The following is an 11,377-nucleotide window of genomic DNA, read 5'->3' as shown; positions in this document are numbered from 1 at the left end:
ATTATTTTCTGGAGCACTTGGGAGTCATGGTAATTCCCAGTGCTTGGTGTGTCCTGGTTTTACCCTTTCTAAACACCATCCTTTTTTAAAGTTCTAATTTATCCACATTCTGTTGAAACCTTGAAACTTTAAAAATTTAGACTCTTGTTGTCATCTTAAGTTCTTCATGCTACTCTTAACCTCCCAAAAAGCAGTCTCTAAGTCACATAGATAATCTCTTGGGCATTTTCTCTCTCAACCATGGAGAACTGTGAAAGGAAGAATTGCGGCCTTTCTCAAGCAAATTGGTTTCTTGATGCCTTTTGGTTCTCACTCCTTGCCTGCTCCTGATGCTTTGACCCCTTTTATAGATCAGAGTGCTCTAAAATAATAGATGGTCTTGGGCCGTGAATAAAGGTGGAAAATAGGGACAGGGACAGTTAAATTGGGAGCGTTTTTTACAACCTTGATGGGTTTTTCCCCCCAAGTTTCCTTCTCCACTGAAATACCACACCAATGCTTGTTGGATTTATGAGATGGCCAGACCAATGTGTTGTTTTTCCTTTTTCTTTCTTTTTTTTTTTTTTTTAAGCTTTCCTTGAGAGAATAAATGGTAATGGAGAGAACTATTTAACAAGTTCTGGTTTTTCTCACAACACAATAGCTAAACTTGCCTCCTTTTATGTACATCTTTGCAGGGATCAGCTTGCTAGACAGTATTAGCAGAGAAGTGATCTTTGTAGGGATCAGCTTTCTAGACAGTATTAGCAGAGAAATGACACCCTGATCTTGGTTTGCAAGCCCTTCTCCCATTGTTCCTAGATTAGGTCCTGTTCAGCCATGCAAGGGTGTTGGTTTATGCGTGCTGCAGCAGTGGGCATAATAAATATCATTTACCCAGTGGACAAAGTTGTGTACCAAGTGAATTTAAATAATTGGTGTGGATTGGCTAGTAGCTAAGAAGTGAGCTTTTAAAGTGATACTGAAAACTGAAAAAAAAAAAATCTTAAAAAAAAACATTGATTGTAGACATTGAAAAGCTACGGTTTGCCCTCTTCATGTCTACTCTCCTTACAAATAGTTGTATCCAAAACTGTTTTTCCCTCTCCCCTACCTTGCTGCCTGTTAAAACAGAAACGGGGATTAATTAATGTCCCACTCCTGAATAAATGTAAAATGTGTACAAAAATATCTTCTATGAATATGATTTGTAATCTGTAGACTTATTATCTGTGAGATATCTTGAGATGTAAAATCCCCATCCTTTGGATTCTGGGTTTTTTGTTTTCTCCAAATAAATCTGGTCTTTAAAGTTCAAAAAAATTTTTAAATTTTTTAAATAAAATAAAAGTGTTAAGAATAGAGACATTACATAGTGTTTAATGGTTAATGGTTCAATTCGCCAAAAAAGTATTATTCTAAGCGTAAATATACCTAATGTTAGCCTCAAAAAAATTTTAAATATGTATTTATACATATAAATTCATAGAGAGCATGCAAAATTGATAAGACGGGAAAATTGGCATTCCACCAACATAATGAGAAATTTCAACACCATCTCCCTACTATTGCTGGGTGATGCAAGGAAATACAAACTGAGTAAAGCTATCCAATATGTGAAATATGAAATTTGTGACAATGATATGAGTCATGTCTTCATGCAGGGATGGTATTCAAACCACTTAACACCAGTACATCATAGCATTCACCAATCAAAAATGGCATCTGAAAGATCAGAGGAGGCCTGGCTACAAATTACCATGAGGACACACTGGTGTGCACTGATGACCATCACCCTGCCTCCACTAGCACTCACGTGGAGGAAATAGTGTGATGCCTACATGCGCCATATGGAATGAGAACAGAGTAGTAGAAAGCAAGATTCTCTCTGTTGTGACACTGGCTCTATTCGTGGACGTCTGTCCCATCTGAGTTAGCTTCACTGAGGATGTCTGCATTTAAGCCCAGATCAAGTGAGAAAAGGAAAACACATGTCACTAGGGTGGAGGCAGAGAGACAGGAGGAGAGAGATAGAAAGAGGATGATGATAAACCCATGGGGGCCAGCCATCACCTGCTCACAGTGAGAATGCTGCTGACACAACTACCCCAGGAAGAGAAAGCCCAGAGCTGCAGAGGTCCAAAGAGCCCTATGCTCAACACAAAGGGGTTTCCCCTGGCAGAGGGAACAACAGGAACAAACACAGCCTGAGACCCACAAGCCAGAAACCAGGCATAGCGATGAAGTTTGGATGAACCAAAACCATGCCTACTCCTGCCAGGATGGGAGGCCCAGGGGAGCAGGGAGATGGAGCAGCTTCAGGCAGAAATATGAACTGGTGAATTTACATGTATGTGGCACTGTGTTCTCCCCAAAACAAAAATGTTAACAGATTTGTTTAAGGAAGACCTCCTCCAATGCCTAGAAAATCGGAACTGAAGCCAGCTCCAAGCTGCCTCAGCAAGAACAGAACAGAGTCGGGCACTTGCTTTTGCAGATGCCTCTGCTGCCTGGGCAGTTTCTTCTACCAGTTTCTTTCTTTCCAACTGGGAGCCCAAGTTGCAGAAGGTCTGAATCCCCAAAAGCCAAGCCCTGGGCCTCCTTCACTCACTTCTTCCAGGACAGAGTATACACACATTCGCTTTACTAGTCTTCATTTTATTCCCCATAAGAATACTTTAAAACCCACATTTATTGCACATGAAAGATTCTGTCTGTTAGTCTGAGAAAAGCAAAACAGCCTATTATATGAGAGAACAAGAAAAACTGAACATTTTTTCCCTTGAATAAAAAAGGATTTTTTAAAAACTCAAATGAATAAAACGTCCTAGGAAATAGTATAAGCTAGTAATAATTTACAAAAATAATCTCAATTGAGTTATATTTTAAAGTATTTAAAATTGTATAAATGAAGAAATTCTCCCATCAAATGTTTTAAGTCTCAGATGGTAGCATAAGTGCAACAATTCTAGCATTTCCACGGATTTCCCATTTGAGCAGTGCCAGGAGAATCACCGTTTAATAGGTAGAGACATTTTAAGATAATACCTTTTTTACATATTGGGGTCAATCTGGGCATTTTCCACCTAATCAGGCCACTTAAGTAAAAATTTGTTAATGTACTATTAGCACCATTCAACATCAGCCAAAGACATGATTATAATGATTATAAGCCTGATATTTTTCTAGGATTTTGGGACCTAACATGCTTCTTGAACCTATCTTCCTATGGCATTGACGCAATGTCTATTCATGAATTTCCTTCCACAGCCATCATCTTGTTCTTAATTCTACCATTAATCTTCTTCCCTGTAGCAGCACTTCCATAAACAACTCACATATAATGCCCCTGGTTGCAAAACATCAATTTTATAATTTTTTTTAAAAGACGGTGAATTAAAGCACGTACATGGGGAATACCCTTCAGAAAGCAGACTTATGAGAGCCGCTGATAGATAACATAAAAGCGAAAAATGGATTATGATAATGTAGGCCTTTCGTACATGAAATACAAGCCCCAGCTGAAAGGAGTTACAGAATCCAAACCCCTGGCTCTCTAAAGGGCAGTCAATAACCTGTCTAACAATTTACCAAATTCTCTTTCTGGCTTGAAGGGTCAAACAACTTGCCACCTATTGATCTACTTCCTCAGCAGCACTCAATTGCAACTTCTCTCATGTATTTATAAAAGAAGGCATTATCAAAGGGATTACACAGTAAACCTGACCTACCCCACTATGAAATGTTTATTGGCTATTAGAACATGTCACCTAGATTTTGAATTATGGTGTAAAAGGCGAGAAATTAATACACACACACAAAAAAAAAAAAGACCCTACATGTTGTTTAAGAAAAATACGGCCGGGCGCGGTGGCTCACGCCTGTAATCCCAGCACTTTGGGAGGCCGAGGCGGGTGGATCACAAGGTCAAGAGATCGAGACCATCCTGGTCAACATGGTGAAACCCCATCTCTACTAAAAATACAAAAAATTAGCTGGGCATAGTGGCGCGTGCCTGTAATCCCAGCTACTCAGGAGGCTGAGGCAGGAGAATTGCCTGAACCCAGGAGGCGGAGGTTGCGGTGAGCCAAGATTGCGCCATTGCACTCCAGCCTGGGTAACAAGAGCGAAACTCCGTCTCAAAAAAAAAAGAAAAGAAAAATACAAGCTGGTGGAGGAGAGTCTATTCCCTGTGCTGTTGCTGATATTGATCACAGGAATACACAAACAAGGAAATGTGTGACATCGAACAGTCCTATGATTTGTTCCCAGGAACACCAACCGGCACTGTTGATTATAGCCAAGAGGAGCACATGCAGATTTGGGACTCGAGTATCTTAAGACATGACTATAGTCTGAAAAATATCAAAACAAAGTTTATAAGAAAACAGAACACTAGAAGCACAAGAAGGATCACATTTGTTTCCTTGGTTAAAGATAATAAATAATAAGTATCATACCTATAGCAAATATGCAATATGAACATAAATAATCATTTAAAGCCTAAAGAGGGGGGAAACCATAAAATAATTCTATTTTTAAGAAAAGACCATGTGTAGATGGACATAAATATGTAAATGTTTAGTTTCCACTTATAAGAATATACCACAAATATTAAAAATTAAATCTTCTCTATCACTCTCAAAATTCATCCATGTAGAACAGAAATCTCTTACTGAAAATTGTATGACAAAATATTAATATCTCACTTGGCTCTTATATGAAACTACATCTTCAAATAAAAAAATAAATATTTTTAAAAAAGAAAAGACCAGGTCGGTCACAGTGGCTCATGCTGGTGTTCCCAGCATTTTGGGAGGCCGAGGCGGGTGGATTGCTTTGAGACCTACCTGGGCACATGGTGAAGCCTCATCTCTACCAAAAAAAATATAAAAATTAGCTGAGTGTGATGGCACACACCTGTAGTCCCAGCTACTAGAGATGCTAAAGTGAAAGGATCACTTGAGTCTGGGAGGCTGAGGTTGCAGTAAGCTGTGATTGCACCACTGCGCTCCAGCCTAGGCAACAGAGCAAGACCCTAGCTCAAAAAAAAAAAAAAAAAAAAAAAATGACCTATACAAAACTAGAAATGTCATATTACATTCAGCTTTATATTTTCCATTAAAATATTATGGTCTTATAGATAAATTTATGGCCCAAAGTAATAAATAAGCTAAATAAATTGTGGAAAACTAATAATTAACAATAAAAATAACAAGAACAACCACCACCACTGGCATAATGGTCTGTGCCTATCTTTTGTGCTACCTCCTGTGCTCAGGGCAGACATTACTAATCACACCATTCTCAGCCGAGTGCAGAAAAGATCCAACCTTCTCAGCATGGTAATGCAGGCACCTGTTGCCAGACATCTTGGAGCACAGGATAAGTCTCCTTGCAATCCATAGACTCTACCTATTTGACAACTTGCAGATCAGTTATTTCCTAACTTATATGGCTACAAAAGCAATTTGAACAGACTAACATCTATGTAACCACTGGCCTCCACTATGGAATTAAAGAACTATTTTAGGGGAGAGGAGTAAATTGTCTAATGCATTCCAATTTATTAAGTTCAAAATTTTATACATTAAACTCATTTAAATATGGTTTTTCAGGATAAACAGAGGGAAGGAAAAATCATGCCAAAATTAACATCTTTTTAAAACTTTTATTTTAAGTTCCAGGATACATGTGCAGGATCGGCAGGTTTGTTACACAGGTAGACATCTGCCATGGTGATTTGCTGCACCTATCAATCCATCACCTAGGTATTAAGCCCAGCATGTATTAGCTATTTATTCTTTCTTATTTATTTATTTATTTATTTATTTTTGAGACAGAGTCTCACTCTGTTACCTAGGCTGGAGTCTCACACTGTTGCCAAGGCTGCAGTGCAGTGGTGCAATCTCGACTCGCTGTAACCTCTGCCTGCTGGGCCCAAGTGATTCTCATGCCTCAGCCTCCTGAGTAGCTGGATTACAGGCACCTGCCACTATGTCTGGCTAAGTTTTGTATTTTTAGTAGAGACAGAGTTTTGCCATGTTGGCCAGACTGGTTTTGAACTCCTAGCCTCAAGTGATCCACCCACTTCAGCCTCCCAGAATGTTGGGATTACAGGCATGAGCCACCATGCCCAGCCCACTAACTATTTATTCTGATGTTCTCCTTCTCCCTACCCCTGTCCCCCAAAATTAGTATATCTTACAACAGTATGTGTTAAAGAAAATGAACTAAGCACTGTGTACAACATTGTCAGCTACTGTGTCCCCAACTATTCCCTTCACCTCTTCCAAGCAACTCAATAAGCAAATCACATTCTCTGCCTAGGTACTTCAAGGCAGAGTCTAACCACAAAATATATCAGCTCTTCTTTAAATATACTTATTCCTGGTCATTGGTTACATAATTAAACTAAAACTCAATAGGTCATTATACTTCTGCTGTGTTCAGTGCCTTGGATCAGGAGAAAGATGCCCAGCTTTAAACCTTTACCTTCACAGGTTAATGGCATAGGAAGAAAAGAAGGATTTTGTAGAAGGTCTGAACTAGGCACCATATTTTAAAATAAATACCCTTATTACCTTCAAAATCATACAGATTTGCTTCTAACTCAAATGGTAAACCAAGCACCTCCCACCCAAAGCCCAACTGAAATATTTTTAAATATACATATATACATATATAACATGTACATACATACAAAGAGAGGAAGAAAGAGGCAGAGTTGTTAAAAGAATAAAAGGGCTGGCCACAGTGGCTCAGGCCTGTGATCCAAGCACTTTGGAAGGCTGAGACAGGTGGATCACTTGAGGTCAAAAGATCAAGACAAGCCTGGCCAGTATGGTGAAATCCTGTCTCTACCAAAAATACAAAAAATCAGCTGGGCATGGTGGCATGCAACCTGTAATTCCAGGTACACAGGAGGCTAAGGCAGGAGAACTATTTGAACCCAGGAGGCAGAGGGTGCAGTGAGCCAAGACTGCATTATTGCACTCTAGCCTGGGCAACACAGCTGGAGTCTCAAAAGAAAAAAAAAAAAAAAAAAAAAAGAATAAAAGCCCAGGCTCAATGGCTCATTCCTAAAATCACAGCACTTTGGGAGGCCAAGACAGGAGGTTCGCTTGAGCCCTGAGACCAGCCTGGGCAACATAGCAAGACCTTTTCCCTACAAAAAATTCTCAGTCTGGCCAGGTGTGGTGGTATGCACCTGTGGTCCCACCTACTCGGGAGGCTGAGGTGGGAAGATCATTTGATCCTGGGAAGTCAGGCCTCCTGTGAGCCATAATTGCACCACTGCACTGCAGCCTAGGTGACACAGCAAGGCTCTGTCTCAAATTTAAAATTTTTTAAAATAAAGAATAAAGGTATTGACAGTAAACAGGGAAGAAAGAAGACACCTTAGTTGATAGGGATAGGAGAAGATTGACAGAAAAACAAAACAGCCAATAATATCAAACAGATAGGGGCTCTGGAAATGTCACTAGGGCCATAATGGCCAGGCTATTCAAAAAGTCCATTCAGATCAGCTGGCTACTCAGGTCCCTTGTACCTTCCTTTTAATCCATATAAGCAAAGCACGTTCCTCCAGCAGAAGTGGCGTCTACCCCAATCACAGACCTAAGCTTGTCTCTCAAGAGAGTGAGCCATTCACCTGAGCATGGACATACCCTGTCTTGAGGCCAGAGATGAAGAAGATAGGCCTGGAGGTGACTTGTGGATCTCCACATCAGACACCAGGTAGGGGAAGCAACACTACTCAAGGGGAGAATATTCTAAAGCCCTTGACCCCTGGAATACAGCACCTCTTAGTTTTGTTTGTTCTGTTTATTCCAAGAACTTGAGAGGTTCTTCACCTAGCTGTTCCCACCTGTGCACCTTACAGAAGCTGGTCTGTTGACACCCCTGGCCACACACAGCACTTGTAGAAACCCACAGTCAGCATTCCCAGTCAAGACCAAGACTTGCTCAGGAATCAGGCCCTCCCCATTGCACCGGAAACCCATTCTGACTACCTGTGCTATTCAGCCTCCTCTTTGCTCCTAAAAATGAACAAACAGACAGCAACCACTCAGTCCTTCAAGAAAACCCAACGGCAAGAAAGAAAAGAACAAAGATGAAAATGAGGGTGGGGTGGAGGGGGTGGGGAGAAGGAGCACAAGAGAACGTGGCTGCCCTGGGAGAAGCCAATAATTCATGCATGAGAACCCTGAAAACCATTCAAGAGGCTATGACATCACATAGTTTTGAATCTGACAACACAATCAAGTTGGATCAATAAAGAGTAAATTGCAAAGGAAAAATGGAAATCAGAAATACCAAGGAGCCACTGAAAAACTAAAATATACTTATTGAAATTAGTGGTTCATGCGGATGAGGATGAGGGTCAGGGCAGGTTCACCACAAAGGGGCCACAGGAGAGAATTTTTGGGAGTGATGAAGTGTTCCATACTTTGATTGTAGCCGTGGTTACTCAACTGTATGGGTTTGTCAAAACTCATAGAATCATATTCCAAAAAGAATAAATTTTATGCTACATAAAATTTTAAAAGTTAATTTTATAGAAATATATAATTGAAAATGAACAAAATGAGAGAAAAGCTAAGGAAACTGTTGACAAATCCATTTAATACAAGGCTCGGAAGCAAGAAAGGGAATAAAAACCACTTGCAACTTCACCTCTGCAGAACAAACTAAATGTCCAGCAAAACGAGCAAAATATCTTTATCAGACATACCCTAGGGAGATTTCAGAATCGAAAAGTAGATTCTTCAGAAACCTTATAGAGAGAGAGAAAAGTTTGCCTAAAAAGTTGTATCACATATTCTTATCAGCAAAACTATGCCTTTAAGATTTTGAGAGCAAACTCACTACCTATGAGGGGGAAAGCACGACATTTTCAAGCAAGTAGCAACTCAAAGTTATAACCCATGCACTCCCTCTATATATTTTTCTAATTTTGCTTTAGGTTCTGGGATACATGTGCAGAACATGCAGGTGTGTTACATAGGTATACATGTGTCATGGTTGTTTCCTGCACCTATCAACCCGTTATCTAGGTTTTATGCCCTGCATGCATTAGGCATTTGTCCTAATGCTCTCCTCTTTTTGCCTCCCACCCCCAGACAGGCCCCAGCGTGTGATATTCTCCTCCCTGTCTCCATGTGTTCTCATTGTCCGACTCCCACTTATGAGTGTGAAAATGTGGTGCTTGGTTTTCTGTTCCTGTGTTGGTGTGCTGAGAATTATGGCTTCCAGCTTTATCCATGTCCCTCCAAAAGACATGAACTCATTCTTTTTTATGGCTGCATAGTATTCCATGGTGTATATGTGCCACATTTTCTTCATCCAGTCCACTATCACTGATGGGCATTTGGGTTAGTTCCAAGGCTTTGCTATTGTAAATAGTACTGCAATAACCAGACACGTGCATGAGTCTTTACAATAAAATGATTTATAATCCTTTGAGTATATACCCAGTATTGGGACTGCTGGGTCAAATGGTATTTCTGGTTCTAGATCCTTGAGGAATCGCCACACTGTCTTCCACAATAGTTGAACTAATTTACACTCCCACCAACAGCGTAAAAGCGTTCCTATTTCTCCACATCCTCTTCAGCATCTGTTGTTTCCAGACTTTTTAATGATCGCCATTCTGACTGGTGTGAGATGGTATCTCACTGCGGTTCTGATTTGCATTTCTCTAATGACCAGCAAAGATGAGTTTTGTTTCACGTGTTTGTTGGTCACATAAATGTCTTCCTTTAAGAAGTGTCTGTTGTTATCCTTCACCCACTTTTTGATGGAGTTATTTGATTTTTTCTTGTAAATTTGTTTAAGTTCCTTGTAGATTCTGCATATTAGACCTTTGTCAGATGGGTAGCTTGCAAACATTTTCTCCCATTCTGTAGGTTGCCTGTTCACTCTCATGATAGTTTCTTTTGCTGAGCAGAGGCTCTTTAGTTTGATTAGATCTCCTTTGTCAATTTTGGCTTCTGTTGCAGTTGTTTTGGTGTTTTAGTCATGAAGTCTTTCCCCATGCCCATGCCCTGAATGGTATTGCCTAGGTTTTCTTTTAGGGTTTTTATGGGTTTGGGTTTTACATTTAAGTCTTCAATCCATCTTGAGTTATTTTTTGCATAAAGTGTAGAAAGGGGTCCAGTTTCAGTTTTCTGCAAATAGCTAGCCAGTTTTCCCAGCACCATTTATTAAATAGGGAATGCTTTCTCCATTGCTTGTTTTTCTCAGGTTTGTCAAAGATCAGATGGTTATAGATATAAAAATTGATATAGGACATTTTTCTATGACAACAAGAAAATTCAAGAGAGAACTAAATTATATAAAAAATTCAGTGACCGCTGAACATGACTTAAAATGGTGTTTTTAAAACTTTGATTAGAGCCCACAATAAGAGACACATCTCACCTCATAGCTCAGCACAAGCACAGATGCATATAAAATGCAAGCTTTGGAATAATACCTAGACTAATTTTGTGTGATGCCCTTTAACTTTTTCTGTTTTATTCCAGTATATTTCTTTTTTCTTAATGTTGGTCTTGACCTACTAAATCAATGCCCTGACTCAGTAAATGGAGCCAATCCACAGTTTGAAAAATACAGATCTCAGAGAAGCAAGCAGGAAAAAATTAAGCATAAAGAATGGGAGGATGCAGCAGACTGTGACATGTGGGATGCTCCTTTTGACTGGCAGAGGTTTAACAGCATAGGGTTATGCAGCCAGAAAATATTTTTGAAATACCAACTGTTAGTCTGTGTGTGTTGCTATAAGAATACCCGAGACTGGGTAATCTCTAAAGAAAGAGGGTTTGTTGGGGTCAGTGGCTCACAGTTGTAATCCCAGCACTTTAGGAGGCTGAGGTGGGCAGCTCATGAGGTCAGGAGATTGAGACCATTTTGGACAACATGGTGAAATCCCATCTCTACTAAAAATACAAAAATCAGCTGGGCATGGTGGCATGTGCCTGTAATCCCAGCTACTTGGGAGGCTGAGGCAGGAGAATCACTTGAACCAGGGAGTAGGAGGTTGCAGTGAGCCGAGATTGCACCACTGCACTCCAGCCTGGTGACAGAGTGTGACTCCATCTGAGAAAGAGAGAAAAAGAGAAAGAAAGGAAAGAAGGAAGGAAGGGAGAGAGGGAGGGAAGGAGGGAGAGACAGAGGGGAGTTTATTTGGCTCATGGTTCTGCAAACTGCACAGGGGGCATGGCACCAGCATCTGTTTCCACTGAGGCCTCAGGAAGCTTCCAATCATGGCAGAAGGTGAAGGGGGAGCAGGTGTGTCACATGGTGAGAGAGGGAGAAATACAGGAGAGAAGGAGGTGCCAGACTCCTTTAAACAATCAGCTGTCATGTGAACTAACAGACTGAGAACTCACTC

At 40.3% G+C, this 11,377-nt stretch overlaps 1 protein-coding gene across 1 annotated transcript in view; it reads right to left on the bottom strand.

Moving 5' to 3' along the window:
* The window catches only part of NEBL (nebulette), a 690,461-nt gene that overhangs the window by 559,331 nt on the left and 119,753 nt on the right, over nt 1-11,377 (bottom strand). The gene's annotated exons all lie outside the window — the stretch shown is intronic.

Source organism: Sapajus apella, unplaced genomic scaffold, assembly GCF_009761245.1.
Source record: "Sapajus apella isolate SASKATOON/1434 unplaced genomic scaffold, GSC_monkey_1.0 scaffold53, whole genome shotgun sequence".
Lineage (NCBI taxonomy): Eukaryota > Metazoa > Chordata > Mammalia > Primates > Cebidae > Sapajus > Sapajus apella.
Note: the sequence above shows the minus strand (reverse complement) of the source record. Positions and strands in the feature narration are given on the sequence as shown.